The sequence below is a fragment of the Sciurus carolinensis genome, chromosome 11, assembly GCF_902686445.1.
Source record: "Sciurus carolinensis chromosome 11, mSciCar1.2, whole genome shotgun sequence".
Lineage (NCBI taxonomy): Eukaryota > Metazoa > Chordata > Mammalia > Rodentia > Sciuridae > Sciurus > Sciurus carolinensis.
In genome coordinates this window covers 88,536,586-88,560,281 of record NC_062223.1, presented here as the reverse complement: position 1 = coordinate 88,560,281, position 23,696 = coordinate 88,536,586, and the positions used below count along the sequence as shown (strand labels likewise).

The window sequence follows — 23,696 nt, the reverse complement described above, 5'->3', positions numbered from 1 at the left end:
ACATGCAATGGAGAAAAGATAGCCTTTTCAACAAATGGTGCTGGGAAAACTGGAAATCCATATGCAACAGAACGAAACTAAACCCCTGTCTCTCACCCTGCACAAAAATCAACTCACAATGGATCAAGGACCTTGGAATCAGACCAGAGACCCTGCATCTCATAGAAGAAAAAGTAGGTCCAAATCTTCAACATGTTGGCTTAGGATCAGACTTCCTTAACATGACTCCCATAGCACAAGAAATAAAAGCAAGAATCAATAACTGGGATAGATTCAAACTAAAAAGCTTTCTCTCAGCAAAGGAAACTATCAGTAATGTGAAGAGAGAGCCTACAGAGTGGGAAAAAATCTTTGCCACTCATACTTCAGATAGAGCGCTAATTTCCAGAATCTATAAAGAGCTCAAAAAACTCTACACCAAGAATACAAATAATCCAATCAACAAATGGGCTAAGGATATGAACAGACGCTTCACAGAAGATCTACAAGCAATCAACAAATGGGCATGGTTTTTAAATGATCACTCTAGCCACCCTTTCTTCCTATTTTAAAATCTCAACAAACATTCTAAATGAATACACAGGGTAACAGAATTGAAGTGACTCCTTTATCTTTTCAATCATTGTGCATTTATTGTTTATTCTAAATCTATCATTTAAACAAAGGAATATATATTTCCATAGGAGTTGAAAACATGAACAGCACCCAATGTATGCTCAACTAATTCTGAACCATTAGAAAACTGTAAGGATTTCTCTGAATTAACTTCCATGTTGGCAAAATGTTTGTTATGGAATAAGTAATAAAATAGGTTAGCTTTGAATTGCTTACTGCAAATATTTTTTTTCATACAAAGTGTCAAAGAAATTATCTGCTCCTAGTATCAAACACACCAGGGTACCTACCAGACTGCAAGTCTGTCAGACTCCCATGCTTGTGAGAATGTTTCCACTATTCCATCCTAACCCCTCTCCTGCGTCTACTTCTTTATCCTGGAAACCTGACACTCTTACCAGTGGAATCAGTTATTTGGATTAAATTGTGTCCATCTGAAGACTCACAGAATTATATCCTTTCCCCTAAGATGAATAACACATTAGTGCTTAGTGGCCGTGGATTGTTCTAGAGATTTGTGCTCTCTGTAGTAGAGAACTCTAGATGAGGCATTAGCATAGTGGATGTGGGAAAAACCATTGTGCACAGGAGTCAGTGTTTCTATTAGGCAATAGAAACAGGCATCAGGGTACCTGAAGTAAACGGGACACTTAAATCAAATGAAATTGAGATGGACTGGGTTATGAAACACAATGGTTCAAATGACGCTTGTGATGGGACAGTAAGACTTCGTGGACTGCCATTTGGTTGCAGCAAAGAGAAAACAGATCAGTTCTTTCAAGGGTTGGAAATCATGGCAAATGGGATAACATTGACAATGGACTACCAGAGGAGAAGTACAGGGGAAAACCATGCAATTCGCATCAGAGGAGATAGCAGAAAATGCTCTGGGTAAACACAAGGAAAGAATAGGGCACAGGTATATTGAGATCTTCAAAAGTAGCAGGAGTGAAGTCAAAGGATTTTATAACCCACAAAGAGGATTGCTGAGACAGTGATGGGCACCATATTATAGATCAATAGAAGGAAGTGGTGGTTATTATGGAGCTGGGCATGGAAGTATGTATGACAGAATGTGACGAGGAGCTGATGGATATGATGGTGGCTATGGAGGTTTTGATGACTATGTGGCTATAATGATGGCTATGGAAATGATGGCTTTGATGACAATGAGAGATGGAAGAGGTAGGGGAGGTCATGGCTATGGTGGAGCTGGTGATGCAAGTTCAGGTTTTCATGGTGGTCATTTTATACATATGAGCGGATTGCCTTTCACACAACTGAAACTGATATTGCTAATTTCTTCTCACAAAGAAGTACGAGTTCATATTGATATTGGAGCTGATGACAGAGCAGCAGGAGAAGCAGATGTAGAGTTTGTGACACAGGAAGATGCAGTAGCTGCCATTTTTAAAGATAAAAATAACATGCAACTTTGATACATTAATTGAACTCTTCTTAAATTCTACTCCTGGAGGTGGCTCTGGAATGGGAGGCTCTGGAATGGGAGATTCTGGAATGGGAAGCTCTGGCAGAGATGGAATGGATAATCAAGGAGAATATGGATCTGTTGGAAGAATGGGAATGGGGAACAATTATATTGTAGGATGTGGTACTCCTGATAGCTTGGGTGGTTATGGTTGTGCTGGTAGAGGCAATGGAGGTTACTATGGGCAAGATAGCATGAGTGGAAGCAGATGGCGTGGGACGTACTGAAAATGCAATCACCAACATACAAGTCCTAACAATGGCATCTGGTCTACTAGACTTTCTTACAGATTTAATTTCTTTTGTATTTTAAGAATTTTATGACTGAAGAAGTGTGTTTTCAAAATATTATTTTGTAAAGCAACAGATTGTGTTGAGAAAATCTGTTTTCTATAGGTTTTATTTGTTGCATACTTTGATTTAAAAATAAATTTTTATATTAAAAAATAATAAAATAAAACAGTAGATGTGGAGAGAGGAAAGAGCAGGATTAAGAATAAGGGAACTGGTAACCTGGGAGGAATGATGGAGAATTTGATCCAAGAAAAGAGGAAAATCCAGAAAGGAGAGTGGCTGACAGGGTAAAGTTGGGAGGTGGCATCAACAATGAAGTTCTTCCACTTCAGTTTTGCCCAAGGCAGAAGAGTATAAAATTGTTCTTTGTGTTCGGCCGAGTTGGAGAAATTCCAAGGAAAAAAATCCTCACAGTTTTGATACTAATTATAGCAGATGATGGGTGTTTTTGGAAAAGCTCTTTGGAAGGAGAATTTGAGTGAAATAGGCAAAATATTGACTGACAAGATTGTGGTATTGAGGCAGAGATCCTATGATCCCTACTTGTGGAATCCTGTGTGTGTGCCTGGTCTTCCAAGTAATTGGATTTTAGGAGTTGATGGAGATCAAATGAAGGATCACTGCAGAGTTCATAGACCAGATCTAGAGAAAGTCAGTGTACTCTTGTGATGGCCACTGCCACCAGCACTCTGAACTATTTCACAACACAAACACTTAAGCCAATCAGCTAGTCAGTTACCTAGTTGCCTTGTATTGTTGTACATTGACTTTGCCTTGGGTGCTGTCCTTCACTTGGAATGCAGTTATAAATGCAATCCTTCTCATCAAGATTAGAGTCTAGCAATGGTGAAAAACCTCAAACAAATGATCATATATGCAGTAACAAATCAAATGACTTCAAGAGGCAAAGTTCTATGAAGGAAAGTGCAGGGTTTCACCTCATGGGTATCTGATGGGGTGAGGATCAGAGGCCTACCTGACCAGCCTGTGATTAGATGTAACAACTTAGAATTCAACCATGGCAAATATTTTTTGTTTTTTTAGTGGTTCTGGGGATTGAATTCAGGGGCACTCTACCACTGAGCTACATCTCAGTCATTTTTATTTTATTTACTTTTTAAATTTTAAGACAGGGTTTTACTAAGCTGCCAAGGCTGGCCTCAAATTTGTGATCATCCTCCTGCCTCAGTCCCCTGAGTAGCTGGGATTACAGGCATGCACCACCATGTGCAGTTCAACTGCAGCAAATCAAAAGTAACATGAGGCTAGGACTAACAAGGTGGGATCATACATCCCCAAATGAAACCCCTAACATTTGCCACAGGAGGCTCTGTGAAGCTATTTGGCACACTCAGATTAAGTTATATTTAGAAGCGACTTATATAACTTTGTCCTACAGATTGCAACATTTCTGGATAGAAAATATATGTCGAAGTTGCATATAGGCAGTTAATACACATGGATAGCAGTATGTACAGTGGAAAGCCAACAGGGTAAAACATGACTACTAAATAAAATTGCACTAGCCTATGGATGCTAGGACGAGTTAAATGCACTTATAGTGAATGAAGATACAAAGAAGAAACAGACGTACTCGGTAAGACTCATAAATTCAGAAAAAGCCTTACCATACGGGATGTTATTCTAGGAGGAAGGTAGAGGATGCCAAACAATCTGGATTAAAAATCTAGTATTTAAAAATATGGCAACCTCCTGGGGCTCTGATGCAGTCACTCCTAGACTAAGTGACCCACCGTGCTTCTCCTCTTCCTCCGGGCAACCCCCCGGGTGTTCAGAAGCGGTTGCTCTGAGTCCAAACAGCTCACCACGCAGCTCCTCCTCAGGCAGCAGCCCGGAGCCCCAGTGGTTGTTCCGAGACCAAGCGCTGTGCTGAGCCGCCTCCTCTATGATGATCCCAGTTGTCTGTGTTTACCGCTCCAGCGGGGGGAGGGGTGTCTCGCCGAGCAACTCTACTTCACAAATTCCCTGTGTTCCGGGGCTACCGCCCCATCCGGGACGCCTCCCCAACGGGAGAGACTCACCCGGCAGCTTTGAGTTGGTCCCAAGTCCCTCACTATCTCCTCTTTTGAATCCTGCATCCTGGAGCAGCGTGAAATGCAGCCACCCTCTAGGCCGCCATCTTGAAACCCAAAGAAATTAAAGGGATACGAATAGGAAAAGAAGAACTCAAACTATCCCTGTTCGCTGATGACACGATTATATATTTAGAGGAATCTTGAAATTCCACCAGAAAACTGTTAGATCTCATAAGTGAATTCAGTAAAGTAGTGGGATATAAGATCAATGCACATAAATCTAAGGCATTTCTATACATAAGCGATGAATCTTCAGAAAGAGAAATTAGGAAAACTACCCCATTCACAATAGCTTCAAAAAAAATAAAATACTTGAGAATCAATCTCACAAAAGAGGTAAAAGATCTCTACAATGAGAACTACAGAACACTAAAGAAAGAAATTAAAGAAAACCTCAGAAGATGGAAAGATCTCCCATGTTCTTGGATAGGAAGAATTAATATTGTCAAAATGGCCATACTACCAAAAGTGCTATACAGATTCAATGCAATTCCAATTAAAATCCCAATGATGTACCTTACAGAAATAGAGCAAGCAATTATGAAATTCATCTGGAAGAATAAAAACCCAGAATAGCTAAAGCAATCCTTGGCAGAAAGAGTGAAGCAGGGGGTATCGCAATACCAGATCTTCAACTCTACTACAAAGCAATAGTAACAAAAACGGCATGGTATTGGTACCAAAATAGAAAGGTGGATCAATGGTACAGAATAGAGGACACGGACACAAACCCAAATAAATACAATTTTCTCATACTAGACAAAGGGGCCAAAAATATGCAATGGAGAAAAGATAGCCTCTTCAACAAATGGTGCTGGGAGAATTGGAAATCCATATGCAACAGAATGAAACTAAACCCATATCTCTCACCATGCACAAAACTAAACTCAAAATGGATTAAGGATCTCGGAATCAGACCAGAGACCTTGCATCTTATAGAAGAAAAAGTAGGTCCAGAGCTTCAACATGTCGGCTTAGGACCAGACTTCCTCAACAGGACTCCAATAGCACAAGAAATAAAAGCAAGAATTAATAACTGGGATAGATTCAAACTAAAAAGCTTTCTCTCAGCAAAGGAAACTATCAGCAATGCGAAGAAAGAGCCTACAGAGTGGGAGAAAATCTTTGCCAATCATACTTCAGATAGAGCACTAATCTCCAGAATCTATAAAGAACTCAAAAAACTCTACACCAAGAATACAAATAATCCAGTTGACAAATGGGCTAAGGAAATGAATAGACACTTCACAGAAGAAGATCTACAAGCAATCAACAAACATATGGAAAAATGTTCAACATCTCTAGTAATAAGAGAAATGCAAATCAAAACCACCCTAAGATTCCATCTCACCCCAATTAGAATGGCGATTATCAAGAATACAAGCAACAACAGGTATTGGCGAGGATGTGGGGTGAAAGGTACACTCATATATTGCTGGTGGGGCTGAAAATTAGTGCAGCCACTCTGGAAAGCAGTGTGGAGAGTCCTTAGAAAACTTGGAATGGAACCACCATTTTACCCAGCTATCCCACTCCTTGGCCTATACCCAAAGGATTTAAAATCAGCATACTACAGAGATACAGCCACATCAATGTTCATAGCTGCTCAGTTCACAATAGCCACATTGTGGAACCAACCTAGATGTCCTTCAATTGATGAATGGATAAAGAAAATGTGGTATATATATACAATGGAATATTACTCTGCCATAAAGAATGATAAAATTATGGCATTTGCAGGCAAATGGATGAAACTGGAGAATATCATGCTAAGTGAGATAAGCCAATCTCAAAAAACCAAAGGAAGAATGATATCGCTAATAAGTGGATGAGGACACATAATGGGGGGTGGGAAGTGTTAGTGTTAGGGTTAGAGTTAGGTTTAGGGAGGGGGGCAAGAATGGAGGAAGGAAGGACTGTATAGAGGGAAAAGAGGGGTGGGAGGGGTGGGGGGAAGGGAAAAAAATAACAGAATGAATCAAACATTACCCTATGTAAATTTATGATTACACAAATGGTATGCCTTTACACCATGTACAAATAGAGAAACAACATGTATCCCATTTGTGTACAATAATAAAAAAAATTAAAAAATAAAAAAAAATATGATACAACAAACTCAGCAAATAGACAATATGCTAGTAGATGGGAATTATGGTTTAGATATTAGGCACCACCCAAAAGCTCATGTGTAAGACAATGCAAGAAACTCAAGAGATGAAACGATTGGGTTATGAGTCTTGACCCAATGGATGCATTGATCCCCTGAGAGGGATTAACTGGGTAGTAACTGTAAGCAGGTCGGATGTGACTAGAGGAAGTGGGTCCCTGGGAGTGTGCCTTTGGGGTGTTTTGGTATTTTGTCTTCATTGAGCAAATCTCTCTCTGTCTGCCTCTGTGGTGGGTATCCTGAGCAGCTTTCTTCCACCACACTCTACTACCATGATGATGGCTCATCTTGGGCTCCAAAGAATGGAGTCATTCATCTATGCACTGAGACCTCTGAAACCATGAGACCCAGAATGAACTTTTCCTCCTCTAATTCTTGTCAGGTCTGACTAAAACAGCAGGGTGGGTAAAAGGTTGTTCTAGAGCTCAAGAAGGACTAATAAGTAAACTCATTCAGATGGAAACAGAGGTAGCTAGAGGAAGTTGGTCAGAAATGTGGGTATCAAAGCCCAAGGAATAAATTTACAGGAAAGTTATGCTTTCCTAAATATCTGGCAAATCACAAATGGTGATGTACTTTACATAGGTGCCAATGCTAAGATTCCTCATCTAAATAAAAATAAGATTGACTTGAGTGTTGCCTGTAGATTCAATGATATCTAATGAATGGTAGAAAATGATAGTTCTATCTCCAGAAACCCATAGATCTGTCATATTGATGCTCAGTTTTTATTGCTTTTCATGCTTTGGAATGATTCCCATTATTATTAGTTTACTTTTTAATTATAGAAGTCTCCCTATTTTAGTGTTCATAGTTTCTGAGAACCAAGACCCTGGTTCATAGTTTTAGATCCAGTTTTTCACATAATCTTTGGAGCAGAATAGGCATTGAGATAAGTATTTAAATAATGAATAAATAAAATGATATCAAAACTGATATTTGAGAAACAAGCCAGTTTGGCTGGACAATGAAGAAAGCACATACCAGACAAATGATACAGAGTAGAAAGAGACCAGTTCACGTTCTTCCAACTGAGGGAACTTTGCCTATGGAATAAGATCCCCACTGCAGTTTTTTTCCATAAAATTTTTGTTGAACAACTACTATGTAATGCCTAACAATGTGCTTGATATTAGAGTTTCAGGGAGCTTAAATATATATGATTTTACTATTAATATAATCATATTTGAGCATTGTAGTTTATGAAGATGTATCTAATCAGATTCATTTTTCCATATTTTTATGGGTACATTTAGTTACACATAATGGTAGGATTTTTTGTTATATTTTCATACATGCACAAAATATAACAATGTAATTTGACCAATATCATTTCCAACCATTTCCCCTTTTCCTCCCCTTCACTCTCCCCTGGTCCCTTTCCTCTATTCTAGTAAACTCCCTTCAATTTTCATGAGATCTTCCCCCACCTTTTTTTTCCTTTATCCTGTAGCTTCTACATATGAGAGAAAACATGACCCTTGACCATATGAGTTTGGCTTAATTTCCTTAACATAATGTTCTCAAATTCCATCCATCTCCTGCAAATGCCATAATTTCATTTTTCTGAATAAAATTCCATTGTGTATATTCCACATTCTCTTTATCCATTTTTCTGTGGATGGACACCTCTATTGGTTCCATAGTTTAGCTATTATGCATTGTGCTGCTATAAACATGGGTATGCATGTATCACTATAGTATGCTGACTTTAATTCATTAGGATAAATTCCAAGGAATGGTATACTGGGTCTTATGGTGGTTCCATGCCTAGTCTTTTGAGTAATCTCTACAATGATTTCCATATGGGTTGTACCAATTTAAAATTCCACCAGCAGTGTAAAAGTGCTCCTTTCTCTCCATAATCTCTACAGAATTTATTTGCATTCTTGATGGATGCAGTCTAACTGGAATGAGGTGAAATCTCAGGGTAGTTTTGGTTTGTATTTCCCTAATTGCCAATGATGTTGAGCAATTTTTCATATATTTTTAGGATGTTTGTATTTCTTCTTTTGAGAAGGGTCTGTTTAGTTCATTTGCCCATTTATTAATCAGATTACTTGGTATTTGGTATTAAGGTTTTTGAGTTCTATTTGTTATATGTTCTAGATATTAATCCTCTGTTAGAGGAGTAACTAGCAAAAATCTTCTCCCATTCTGTAGGTTCTCTTTGCACTTCTTATTTGCTTCCTTTGCTGTGCAGAAGATTTTTAATTTGATGTTATTCCATTTATTGACTCTTGACATTATTTTCTGAGCTTTAGGAATCCTATCAAGAAAGTTGTTACAAATTATGATATTTTGGAGTGTTAACCCTATGTTTTTTCTGGGAGTTGCACAGTTCCTGGTCTAATTCCTAGGTCTTTGATCCACTTTGAGCTGGTTTTTGTGCATTTTGAGAGAGAAGGGTATAGTCTCACAAACAGTTTTCCCAGCACCATTTGTTTAAAAGCAGGCTGTCTTTTCTCAAATGTATGTTTTTGACACCTTTGTGGAGGATCAGATGATTGTTTCTGTGTAGGTTTGTCTCTGTGTCTTCTATTCTGCACCACTGGTCTATATATCTGTTTTTGTGTTGTTACTATGCAGTTTTTGTTACTATAGTTCTGTTTTGTTACTATAGTACTATAGTAGTATAATTTGAAGTCAAATGTCACCTGATACCTCCAGCATTGTTTTTGTTTTGTTTTGTTTTGTTTTTGACTTGGAATTGCTTTGGCTATTCTGGGTCTTTTGTTCTTCCAAGTGAATTTTAAGACTATTCGTTTTCTAGTTATCTAAAGAATGTGATTGGTAGTTTAATGGGGATTGCATTGAAAGGGAATATTTTATTGATATTATGATCGTTTTAACAATATTAATTCTGTCTATTCATGAACATGGGAGGTCTTTCCATCTTCTTGTGGGTATTGGAGTTCTCTAGAGGAATAGAACCAACAGATGTATGTATGTATATATATATATATATATATATATATATATATATATATATATATACACACATATATGTGATTATCAAAAGGGTATTTACTAGATTGGCTTACATGATCAGAAGTTGGATAGTCCCACAATTGTCATCTGAAGGCCAGAGAATTGGAGGAATCAGTAACTGCACAGTCCAAGAAGCTGAAGTCTCAGAACAAGATGGATCAATGATGCAGCCCCACTCTGGGACCAAAGTCGTGGAAACTCTCTTAAAGAGCCACTGGGCATAATCTACTTTGAAAGAGTGAGGGAGCTAGAGTCTGTCCTCAGGTGATCACAGCAGTAATCACTACCGATTGAAGAAGAATCAAGCTTGCATCCACTGCTGTGTCCTTGTTCTTCTAACTTTTGTTCCATCCAAGCTTCCAACCTATTGGACAGTGCTGCCCACACTTAGAGTGGGTTGCCACTTCAGTTCGCTGTCCCACATGCCAATCATTCCTAAAAATGCCCTCATCAACACACCCAGAAGACTCTTCATCATAGGCATATCTTAATCCAATCAAGTTGACAATTCAGATTAACCATTAAATTGTGTCTTCTTTGATTCTTTTCCTACAGTATTCTATCATTTTCATTGTAGAGGGTCTTTCACCTCCTTGGTTACATTTATTGCTAGGTTTTATTTTGTTTTCGTTTTTGAAGCTATCATAAATGGAATTGATTTCCTGATTTCTTTCTCAGAAGATTCATTACTGGTATATAGGAAAGCTGTTGAGTTTTGAATGTTAATTTTATAACCTGCTACTTTGCTGAATTTGTATATTAGCTTTAGCAGTCTTTTGGTGAAACTTTTTGGATCTTCTGTTTATAAGCTCAGTTATCTGAAAAGAGTGATAATTCAACTCTTTCCTTTCCTCTTTTTATTCCTTTTATTTCCTTTTCTTGCCTAATTGCTCAGGCTAGAATTTCTAGTACTACATTTAATAGGAGTGGTGAGAGTGAACATCCTTATTTTTCTTTTTTTTTTTAATTAATTAATTATTTATTTATTTGGTACCAGGGATGGGACTCAGGAGCACTCAACTACTGAGCCATGTCCTCAACCCTATTTTGTATTTTATTTAGAGACAGGGTCTCACTGAGTTTCTTAGTGCCTCACTTTTGCTGAGGCTGGCTTTGATCTTGCAATCCTCCTGCTTCAGCCTCCCAAGCCACTGGAATTATAGGCGTGCACCACTATGCCCAGCCAACATCCTTATCTTGTTCCAGATTTTAAAAGAAATGTTTTCAGTCTTTCCCCACCCCCACACTGCAGTTCTAAGGCTGAACATGCCCACCTGCCCAGGAAATGAATAAAACAATAGATATCTTACTTTCCAGAAATAGGTTGAACCCTATAGAAAACTAAAGAAAACTCAGGAGTTTAGTTTTGGACATGATAAGTTCAGGATCACCTATTCTCCATTCAGGTGGAGTATTAACTAGGCAGTTGGATATATAGTCGAATTCAAAAGAGAGAATGAGGATTGAACTAAAATTCAAGAAGACAAACGATATTTACTTTAGCTGAATTATAAGTTGTGGGAAAGGAAGCAGTGGAAGATAAGACTGGAAATGTAGTTTAGGGATAATCTGTTCAAGGATTTCAAGTCAAGAATACATTCTAAGGCTTTCAGATGAGGATAATGACAAATAGCTTCCTGGCTAAAGCAGAGCAGATATGAGGGTCAGTGCTCATGATTGAGAATGAGTATCTAAGCCCTAGGCAAGATACTTCCTCACTGGCAAGTTCAAGCTTAATGATGCCTCGATGCCTACAGACCTGCCAATTCCCTTCTACTCTGAAAGGAAAAAGAAGGGAGACAGCAGGCAGGTGAGGTAATAACCAATGCCCAGACGCCCTGACTGTTCTACCTCCTGGTTCCAAGGGACCAGATGTGAAATGAAACATGTAAAAATACACAGCAAGTGATCTTTACAGGGGTATTTAGATCTATTTTCTCAACCATGGATGAGGAACTAAGGGACATGAATACCATTTGGTGTGCCTGCCACTATGACCAAACACCAAGAAGTATGAATGACACAAACACTGGAATCCAGAACTTTCTTTGCTTTAGTCATGGATCAGAAGCAGTATTGGGCAACCAGGTCACCAAAATTCTTCTGCAGTGGTAGGCTCATCTGCAGAGCAGCAGCAAAATGTGCCCTGTCCCCTTAGGAGAACCTCCTGGCATGACTATTTATTAAGCTTTTTCTGCCTGCCAGATCCTGTGCTAAAAACTTTAAATACAGGATCCCTTTTAAAATCTGTAACAAATATTTTTGGGTGGCAGAGCCAGTGGAGACATAACAACTTATTGTCAAGACTCCATAATTGAACTCAAGGAGTATTTTCTAAAGGAAGAACTATAAATTTAAACTTTATAATGACAAAATTTTTCCATTAAAAACTTCTGTGTTTAAATTCTGTTGGAAAAATCCAATTCTACTACTGATTTGTAGTTTTGACCCATAAACCTACAGTTTGCTTAAGAATCCCCTAGGGATATGAAACAAAAAGCTATGCATTTGAAAGATTCAGGGAAATAATTAATCATAATCCTAAAGATACATGAATGTTATTTCACGAGGTTTTGGACTGCTTCTTCTTCATATGGGGTATGGAAAGACTGCATGCTTTCCTTTTTCAATTACCTAGGAATGCTAAGTAGTCTTTCTTTGACTCAATATGCTATACCACTGAAATACTTATTTTTATTTCACATAGTACATAATATTGAATATAATATAATACTGAATAAGCAATATTTTTACCCAAGAACTTTCTCTTCTGTCTGTATATAGTAGCATTGTTATAACAAAGAAGAAACCTACTGCTTTGGTCATTTGTGGTTCGTGACAGGACAGGGGCATCTCTTTTGCAGGTTTTTAATGTTTTAGAAATATGTAGAATTTTACCAGGTATGGCGGTACACACCTGTAATCCCAGCAACTTGGAAGCCTGAAGCAGGAGAATCACAAGTTTGAGTCCAGCCTCAGCAATTTAGTGAAAACCTATCTCAAAATAAAAAAGGGGAGATGATGATGTGACTCAGTGGTAAAGCACCCCTGGGTTCAATCCCCAGTACAAAAAAAAAAAAGGAAGAAAAAAGAAAGAAAATTTAATTTTGAATCCAGTCTCTAAAGGATCCATGAGCCTGCAAAATTATAAGTAATGTGTATTTGTTATGTATGTGGTTTTTTTTGTTTTGTTTTTTTTGTATCAGGGATTGAACCCAAGAGTGCTTACCTACTGAGCCACTTCCCCAGCACGTTTTTATATTTTATTAGACACAGGATCTCACGTAGGGCCTCACTAAATTCCTGTGGCTGGCTTCGAACTTGAGATCCTCCTGCCTCAACCTCTAGAGCCACTGGGATTACAGGCACGTACCATCGCGCCCAGCTCCTATGTACATTTTTCTAGAGTGGGTCAATAGATTTCATATGACTCTTAAAGATGGTCTTGACTCAATGAGTGCTTAAGATCACTACTGTAGAATTTTCTAGAAGCATGACTAACCAAACGCATGCACCGAAGAGACTTTACTGTAGCAATTTTTTTTGGTAAATGTGGTGATGCATACCTTCTTCTTGAGAGTATGAAATGAATCACATGGCTCATGTTCATGATTCACATGTTTCTCTCTCTCTGAGGTTCTCTATTTCTTTATCATCAATATCCTATCTTCACCTTCATATCATAAGAGAATGCTGACTTTGTTGAGATTTAGAGTAGGGGTGGTGGTTTTGTTACCAAAAGCTTGGTTCTTGTCCCTGATGTCAATCCAATAATGAGGACAATTTTTTTTGTTTGTTATTTTTAAACACATATGACAGTACAGTGTATTTGAACACATTTTATATATACATGGATTACAACTTAATCTAATTAGATCCCATTCTTTTTTTTTCATAATAGTGACAAAACTTTTATTTTCCATATTTTATGCATAATGATATACTTAAAATAAATTCTCTTACTTGGTTCAAACATCAATCCATCTTTATTTGAGTAAAATAAAATTCAAAGGGAATAAGTTAGTTGCCCAAAATCACATAGTGAATTCGAGTTTGGAGAAAAACCCAGGCATGTCTAATTTTAAAATCCATATTTGCAATCTATTTCGCATATTCTTTTAAATTAAGTTTTCATTTTAAATATAACAAAATATTCATAAAAACTGATTTTACATCCAATATAGCAAAAATTCAGAGTTCATTTGTATTTTGCATATTTTAGTAAATTGTTAACTTTTTTATTATTATTATTTAGCTTTTAATTTTTTACAGATTGCATTTTGATTCATTGTACACAAATGGGGTACATCATTTTGTTTCTATGGTTGTACACGATGTAGATTCATACCATTCATGCAATCATACATGTACATAGGGTAATGATGTCCGCCTCATTCCACCATTTTTCATAACCCCCTCCCTCTCATTTCCTTCTACATATTCTAAAGTTCTCCCATTATTCTCTCATTCCCCACCCCCCCCCACCCCCATTATATATCATTCTCCACTTACCAGGGAAACATTCAGCCTTTGGTTTTTTGGGCTTGGCTTATTTCACTTAGCATGATATTCTCCAATTCCATCCATTTATTTGCAAATGCCATAAAATTATTCTTTATGGCTGAGTAGTATTCCATTGCGTATATATACCACAGTTTCTTTATCCTTTCATCTGTTGAAAGGCATCTAGGTTGGTTCCACAATCTAGCTATTGTGAACTGAGCTGTTATAAACATTGATGTGGCTCTGTTACTGAAGTTTGCTGATTTTAGGTCCTTTGGGTATAAACCAAGGAGTGGGATAACTGGGTCAAAAGGTAGGTCCATTCCAAGTTTTCTGAGGATTCTCCATACTGCTTTCCAGAGTAGCTGCACCAATTTGCAACTCCACCAGCAATTAAAAGTGTGCCTTTTTCCTCACATCCATGACAACATTTATTATTGTTTGTGTTTTTGATAGTAGCCATTCCAATTGGAGTAAGATGAAATCTTAGAGTTGCTTTAATTTGCATTTCTCTAATTACTAGAGATGTTGAACACTTTTTCATATATTTATTAAATGCCTGTGTGTCTTCTTCTGTAAAGGGTCTGTCCAGTTCCTTGGACCATTTATTGATTGAGTTCTTTGTAATTTTGGTGTAAAGTTTTGTAAGTTCTTTATAAATTTTGGAGATAAGTGCTCTATCTGCAGTGTGTGTGGAAAAGATTTTCTCCCACTCTGTAGGCTCTCTCTTCACGTTCTTGATTGTATCCTTTACTGAGAAAAAGCTTTTTAGTTTGAGTCCATCCCATTTATTGATTCTTGCTTTGATTTCTTGTGCTTTGGGAGTCTTGTTGAGGAAGTCTGATCCTAAGCCAACATGATGAAGATTCGGGCCTACTTTGTCTTCTGTTAGGTGCAGGGTCTCTGGTCTAATTCCTATGTCTTTGATTCATTTTGAGTTGAGTTTTGTGCAGGGTGAGAGATAGAGGTTTAATTTCATTTTACTGCATATGGATTTCCAATTTTCCCAGCACCTTTGTTGAATAGGCTATCTTTTCTCTATTGTATGTTTTTGACTCCTTTGTCTAATATGAGGTGACTGTCTTGGTGTGGTTTTGTCTCTGTGTCTTCTATTCTGTACCATTGGTCTTCATATTTGTTTTGGTGCCAATACCACGTTGTTTTTGTTACTATTGCTCTGTAGTATAGTTTAATGTCTGGTGTTGTGATACCCCCTGTTTCACTTTTTCTACTCGGGATTGTTTGGCTATTCGAGGTCTCTTGTTCTTCCAGATGAAGTTCATGATTGCTTTCTCTATTTCTATGAGGAATGTCATTGGGATTTTAATTGGAATTGCATTGAATCTGTATAGTACCTTTGGTAGTATGGCCATTTTGACAATGTTAATTCTGCCTATCCAAGAACAAGGGAGATCTTTCCATCTTCTAAGGTTTTCTTCAATTTCTTTCTTTGGTGTTCTGTAGTTTTCATTTTTTCATACTGTCTATATATTCTCCTCTAGCAGTGAAGATCAGAGATACTGAAGTTCCCCCGCTGTAGGCTTATTATGACCCTGCAGTTTTCCACTACCTCTCTTTTGAAGGGGAGATCAATACAAATAGCACCAATACAAAGAAAATGTAGCCCTGAACCAGATAGCCTGTATAAAGACTTTAACATTTTTAAAATAAACAAGATAAGTTCAATTACTATTTACAGTATTTCAAGTTGTGAACAAGAGGATGAGGAAGGGTGTAGGATGTGAGTGAGTAAATAGAGGTACCTGTCAAAGGGCCTCCAGTCTCCTGTAGGTGTCCCAGGAAGGGAGCCGCCCTTACAAAGATGGTGGCCTCGCCCTCAGGAATAATTCAAAATGCCTGCACCAGCCTTCAAAGAAGCTGGGGAGCCCCAGTGAGGGTGCACTGAGTCAGCATGGAGGCAGGCACAGTAGCGGGGCAGGCGGCCAGGCTCAGCTACCGGCCTCCGACTTCGGTGTGGGGGGACTGGCTCAGCGATTGGGTCCTACTTTGGTGTGTAGATCCCATTCTTGCGGTTGTACCTGATGCAGAGTTTCACTGGTAGTGTATTCACATAGGAACATAGGAAAGTTATGGAGGATATGGCTTTGAGAAAAAGAAAAAGAAGTTTTATTGTTTTGGTAGCAGAGGAGAAGCAAGGGGAGTCCTGTCCAAGAGGCTATGATTCTGCCCATGAGAGGAAGCAGGGGGTTTTTAAGAGAAGATTCAAAGACTGCATTCCACGCATTCTCTGGAGTTGCATGCAATTCACTTGTTAATTTGGGAGACATTTCTTTGGTCTCCTGGACCATCCCCAAGTCTGAAGTACTTCATTCCTGTGGTGGGTGTATGCTAAGGGACAGATAACTCAGCCTGGGTTGGGGAAGAAAGGTAATCCTGCCCACTCTCACTCCATTATGGAGGAGGAGAGATTATGGAGGGAGAGGGAGCAAGGAAGAGAAAGAAACATATTCATTTTAAAAATCAGTTACAGTGGCAGAGCAGCAAGGGCTACACTCAAAGCATAATGTGGAACACTGTTACAGTTTGATTTTTCTCCCAGAAGAAAGGATGAATTTCTCCTACACAGTTGCTCTTACTTTCTAGTCTCCCTTTAATATCAGAAAGAATTTGTTACATTACTAACCAAGTGTTTTAGTCAGCTTTTTCACTACTATGACTAAAATATCTAACCAGAACAATTTTAAAGGAGGAAAAGTTTATTTGAGGGTTCACAGTTCCAGAGGTCTTAGTTCATAAAAGGTGGGCTCCATTCCTTGGGGTTTGAGGTGAGGCAGAACATCATGGTGGAAGAGTATGGCAGAGGGAAGCAGCTCACATGGTGATCAGAAAGCAGAGAAAGAGGTCTCCACTTGCCAGATACAAATATATACCCCAAACCATGCCCCAATTCCCACCTCCTCCAGCCATACCCTACCATTTCAGTTACAACTCAGTTAATCCCAAACAAGGGATCAATTCACTGATTGGGTTAAGACCCTTACAATCCAATCATTTCTTCTCTCAACGTTCTTTCATTGTCTCACATGTGAGCTTTTGGGGGACACCTCACATCCAAACCATAACAACAAGCTAAATAAATGTGTTTGTACATGAAAGTGTATGAATTGCATATATGGCCAATAATGTTGAAAAAAATGCCTGCAGTTTAGCATTCAGTATATAATCTAATCATGTAAGCCTCAAATATCTACTGACTCCATCTTTGCATGGTTTCACACTGAGAGAAATTTAGTTCTGAATCTAAAGATAATCCAAATGAAATTTAAATTTTTATTAAAGTCTGTCAGAAAACGCTAAATGGGAAATAATGAAAAACAAAAATTGTTTGACATTGTCTTTTCCCATCACATTAACTTTTATTATCTCTTGTACATGATACCTGCTCCAAAGTACTTCTTTTCTCCCTACTCCAAGCTCTTCAAGATTTCCCCCCAATTCAGTCTTCCTAGGCTCCAATAACTCCTCTCTGTCTTAATTCTACATTTTGTGAATCAATTTACTCTATTTTTCTTTCTTTTCTCTGTTTTGTAACTACTCCATTTCTTCCCCAGTCCCCTAACCCCTTTAAAAGTTGATCCAGCAAACAAGAGACCTTTCTTGGGCAGGATTGGGGTTGGGGAAAATATTTTACATTTGCAATTCATTTCTTTTGTCTCTGAAACTGGTGGAAAGAAAAATAGCACATTTGTTTGAAATCTAAACATAAATTTAGATTTTATCTTTCTTGATTAACTTGTTCGATTAAACTGTTCACCCTTGATTTAATTTGTCAAAAGGATCTGTTTATACATGTTAGTCAACACATACTTGCTTTGGATTATCCTCAAAAGTTAATGCACTGCATATAACACACACACACACACACACACATACACACACACACACAGAGATTTTAATTGACCTGATCTTTCAATTTAAGTTTTTTTGGTGAAGAATCTGATCCAGGAAGGAAAAACTTTAAACCCCAGGCAAGTGGAGAACTAATTTGCATAAAAGCATCTCTGCACCAGTGAAAATTTGGCACATTCTAAATCCTGAAAGTGCTAAGTTTCTCTTTTATTTCACTATTAAAATCTGGAAAACAAACCTCCAGGGGAAACATCATGATGGGGCACGTGGAGTAAAGCACAGTGGGGAGCTTAAGTCCTCTGTCTTTGTTCCCACAGCAGGGGAGTCTTACATGCTACCTGTGGACAGGCACATAGATTGCAGAATGTGCCATGCCATGCTCTCAGAAACCAAAAATCCCAGGAATGATTCTGCTGAAACCTACTGGGTTTTAAAAGGTAGGAGAACAACACAGATCTGCAAATATTCCTTGAAATTTTCCATTAGTAGTAAAAACTTGAACTCCAACATTGAAGTACAAGGTCCCCACTTAGGGCAGGAAGTTTATCAGACCAGAAACAATAGTCACCCATTATAAACAGATCCACCACGGATCTGTCAACAGTGACTTAACAGAGATCCTGCCTTGGGACACAGAAGTACCAGACAAGGAGTTGAGAGGAAGCTCTTTTTCTGGCTCTGTCATCAATTACTTGTGTGACCTTGACCTTGAAGAGACCTTCCAGGCCTAATATTCTCTGATATGAGCACTTTCATAATCCATGATTTGGAGCCAATGTAAATGTGAATACTTTATCTAAGCAAGTGCACAATAAAGGTATTTCCTGGTTCTAGAACTTGGTTTTTATCATTTGTAAAATGAGTGGGAGCAGCTTAACATGTACTAGTTTTTACAAAGAAAACACAATGTGAGAAACTTTTAAAAACAAAAACGAAAATTCTACCCTCAAGAGGATTCCAACCTAACTATCAAGAAAATATTCATAAATGCAAGCAATAAAATAATCTACAGATAGGAATTTGACAACCTAATATATTTTAATATTAGCGAGTGTCTGACTTTGAAACAATACTAATAGCAATATATAAAAGCTAAACTGTGTAGAAAAATAGTGTAAAAGATGGTAATCCTTCAATTTTTGCTTGGCTCCCTACTCCCCCTACTGTGCATTGGGTCCTAACTTTTGTAAGTAAATACCACAACTTCCATTTGCTTGTACTTCTTAGCACTGCAATCAAATTTTGGGCTTAGGGAAACATCAGTTGCCCATTTCAGTGGTTTATCTTAGTAAGGTGTCAATCCTGCTACTTGTGTTGAAGTTATTTTGGTTCCTTTGACTTGTACTGTAACAGTGGTTCACTTTATGTGTTGAATATAACACATACTGCTCTGCCAATGCAATTTATTTTTTAAATAGACATGTTTCTTTCTCATCCTCTCTCCATGCTCCCAATCCCTAATCTCAGGGGAAACAGGATTACTTTTCTTCCCCGTTTTAGGCAGATTAATCTGTCCTTGAGTACACAACCATCATAGGAATGAAGTAATCCAGACTTTGGAGAAGGTACCAGAAGATCTCAGAAATGACTCTCCCAAATTAAAAAGTGAATTACAACTCCAACAGAGAACACATGGAATGCCATGCAACAAGTGAAAGGTTGACCAAGTCATAACATATTCATAGCACGTAATACTACTCAGCAATAAAATAAGAATGAACTGTTGATGCCTGCAACAGCTTGTAAGAACTTCAAGAGAGATACAGGGAACACAGGCACTACACTGAGGGATCATGTAATTTGATCTCCTTGTGTAAGTGATATTTTAGTTCGGGCTTATTTTCCTTTGCACTCCCAAAACCCAACAAAGTACTTAGCTGGTCTACTGAATGAACGAATGAGGTACTGTTGCCTAAAGCTCAGTCCTTGTCCCCGATGCCAATCAATAACAAGCATACAGTTTTGAGAAAAAGGAAAAAAGTTTATTGCTTTGCTAGCAAAGGAGAAACCCAGGGATCTCCTGTCCCAATGGTTGTGATTCTGCCCATCAGCAAGAACAGGGGGCTCCTAAAGAGGTATTTCAAAGGGTTCCATTCAATGTGTTCTCTGTTTTAGTTGTAATTAACTTTTTAATTTGGGAGAGTCATTTCTGAGATCTTCTGGTACCTTCCCCAAAGTCTGGATCACTTCATTCCTATGGTGGGTGTGTACTCAAGGACAGATTAATTTACCTAAAATGAGGAAGAAAGGTAATTCTGTTTCCCCTGAGATTAGGGGTTGGAAGAGATTAGGGAGAAGCATGGAGAGAGGAAAAGAAAGAAACATGTCTATTTAAAAAATAAGTTTCAGTGACAGAGCAGCAAGGGCTACATTCAACATAATGAGTGGACTACCGTTATAGGGTTTTTAATTTTAATGAAGTCTAATATGTCATTTTTTTCTTTTAAGGATTCTGCTTTTGGTATCATCTATTGTATCTCTTCACTTAGCCCTAGATCCTAAAGATGCTTTCCAGTTTTTTTCCCAAAGAGTTTTATAGTTTTGTAATTTACATTTAAATCCATGGTCTATTTCTGAATTTATATTTATATATAATGTAAAGTTTAGGTAGAGTTTGAAAGTACCCAGAAACCACTCCAGACATGGGAACTCATGCAAGAGATTTTATTAAATGGACAGGCAGAGTGTCTGCCTGCAGGGTGAGAGAGAGAGAGAGAGAGAGAGAGAGAGAGAGAGAGAGAGAGAATATGAAAGTGAGGAGGGGAGAGAGAGAGAGAATGAAAGTGAGGAGGGGAGAGAGAGAGAGAGAGAGAAAGAGAGAGAGAGAGAGAGAGAGAGAGAGAGAGAGAGAGAGCAAGAGCGAGAGTGAGGGAGGGAGGGAGAGAAAGAATGGCGGTGAAGCCATTTTTAATTAATCAAATTCTATTAACGGACCAATGGCTGGCGAGGAGGTTCACAGGCTAACAATCTGGGTTGTAAAGTGGTATGGGGGAGGAAGAATAATTGTGGCAGCAAAATAGCACATCTGATACCGATATTCCTCCCTTTTTGTTTTTATAGATACCGGGGGTGGGATGATGGTCTTTCTTCTGTAACTTTTTCCTGTTGATTAGGTTCAAAGAGTCTCATTCTACCAGTAGAGGGAAGGCTGGACCAGGCTGGCCATGATGGCGATGAGATCAAAGAAGCCCTCAAAGTGGTAGGGCCAAATCCAGTTGAAGAGATAGAGGTGTGGTAGACACCCAGCACAAACAGGTAGTGGCTTGTGATGGTCTCCACCTCACCAGTCTTGCTCACCATGAACAGCTGTGGCAAGATGGTCACTGACTCCAGGTGCATAGAGAAGGTACAGAGGATCTCCAGAGGGGTGAAGTTGTGGTTGACCAGGAATGCCAGGATGGCCAGGGGAAGACAAGGAACTCCACCCGGAACATATCATGGTTCCCATTGTAAGTGGCTTTGAAGTTGCTGTTAATCGTCCAGACCCTGGTGAAAGAGGAAACTATATAGACCACCTTTATGCATGTGTTGTAAAGTGAGATGCAGTTGGTGAAGAGCTCCAGGTAGTGGGCAGTGAACACCACAGCAAACAGGACCTGGCTCTTCCCTGAAATCCGGGCACAGAAGTGGGACTTCCAGATTTTAAGCAGTAGCAAGATGATGGCTAGAAGGTGGGAGAGGTCTCCCAGGAAACAGAAGAGATTCATGACTGTGGGAACTCTGGCAGGGCTGAGCTGGAGGGAGGCAGGCTGGCAGGGGCGGCCACCTGGGGCTCTGCGGCTGCTGCTCTGGTCGGCAGTGGGCAGAGGGTCAGGAGAGGGACTCTCCAGTAGGTTCCACTCTGGGAAGGGGGCTCTATGAGAGGGAGCCAAGGTTGGAGCTGGTGGCCGAACTAGAGCAGGGAAAAGGGAGGAGGAGGAGGAGGAGGGATTAGGAGGGGGAGAAGAATCCAAAAGGAGGTGTGTGGGTTTGCAGGAAGAGCAAAGATCAGGTTTAGTGAGCAAGAATGAGAAGGCTTGAAGATAATGTATCCCTTTCCATCTGCCTGCTCACTCACAGAAGTTGTATGCCATTACGTGGCCATTTTGGATTGATTATCTAAAGGATAAGTTTTGGTGGTTTTAGGTCGGGGGTCAGGTAAAGGGGTTTAAGATCGACTAGTAGACACCCCAGGGTGAATCTGCCGGAATGGAGGACCCAGATCCCATGGTAGAAACTGATACAGCTGAGTTAGTGTCCAAGGCATCCTGAGGTCACAGACTAGCTGGCTGAAGATGAGAAGGCATGGCAGTGATGGGGGTCGTCACCTGACCATCAGTGTGTGCCAGGCAAAAATCGAGAGAGTTGAGGTCCTAATGTCAGGATTTTTGAGAGAGAGCAAAGAGGAGCCTCAACCCTGAGAGAAAATCTCTACCATAAGGATCGGGGACCCACCCATCAGATAAGGTCAACTAAGAGGGCCAGCCGTAACTGTAAAAGTCATGGCTGTGGGCACCCCTACTCCTCAATAGTCTCCAGGTCACTGGACGATCAACAGTCATATCTCAGGTCAGCAGAGGAGTGTTTAAGTCAACCTAGTGGAAAACTAACCAATTTGAAGCCAGATGTGGAACCGAGTGTCCAGGTGAATGGAAGGTGAGATAAGCCTCTGGAGGAGGTCTGGGGCATCAGATGGGATTCCACTTACCTAAGTGGTGGTAGAAGAGCCCATCCGAGTCATGGCACCAATGAAAGCACCCAGAAACCACTCTGGATCCGGGAATTCAAGCAAGAGATTTATTAAGCAGACAGGCAGAGTGAGAGAGAGAGAGAGAGAGAGAGAGAGCGTGCACAAGAGTGAAAGCAAGGAAGAGAGAGAGAAAGAATGGCAGTGGAGCCATTCTTAAGTAGTCTAATTTTGCAGGCTAATAACGATGGACCAATGGCTGGTGAGGAGGTTCACGGGCTAACAATCTGGACCAATTACTGGCTAGGAAGTTCACAGGCTAACAATCTGGGTTGTAAAGTGGTGTTGGGGAGGGAAAATAAAGGCAGCAGCAAAATAGCAGATCTGATGCCAATAGAGTTCATTTTTTGTTTGTGTGTACCAGCAATATCCAGTTGTTTTAGCACAATTTGTTGAAAATAAAACTGGAGTTTTGAGATGAAACTAGATTCTTTGCCTCACCAATTTCTTTCTGGGTTCTTGTCTCACAAATTTGAAGAATAAAATGCATGGCCAATAATGGAAGGGAAGAGTAAACAGAATAGGATTTTATTTAAGTGAAAAGAGATAGCAATGTGATTTGCTGGTGGAGTTGCAAATCGGTGCAGCCACTCTGGAAAGCAGTGTGGAGAATCCTCAGAAAACTTGGAATGGAACCACCTTTTGACCCACTTATCCCACTCTTCGGTTTATGCCCAAAGGACTTAAAATTAGAATACTACAGTAACACAGTCACATCAATGTTTATAGCAGCTCAATTCACAGTAGCTAGATTGTGGAACCAAACTGGATGCCCTTCAACAGATGAAAGGATAAAGAAACTCTGGTATATATATACAATGGAATATTATTCAGCCACAAAGAAGAATAATATTATGACATTTGCAAATAAATGGATGGAGTTGGAGAATATCATGCTAAGTGAAATAAGCCAAGCCCCCAAAACCAAAGGCCAAATCTTTTC

General features: G+C 39.1%; 2 pseudogenes; one reads left to right on the top strand and one right to left on the bottom strand.

The window, feature by feature from the left end:
* Positions 1–1,285: 1,285 nt before the first annotated feature.
* On the top strand, positions 1,286–2,331 carry LOC124959974 (heterogeneous nuclear ribonucleoprotein H3-like; annotated as a pseudogene).
* Positions 2,332–21,157: 18,826 nt separating this feature from the next.
* On the bottom strand, positions 21,158–21,734 carry LOC124959612 (ER lumen protein-retaining receptor 1-like; annotated as a pseudogene).
* Between the last annotated feature and the right edge of the window lie 1,962 nt (positions 21,735–23,696).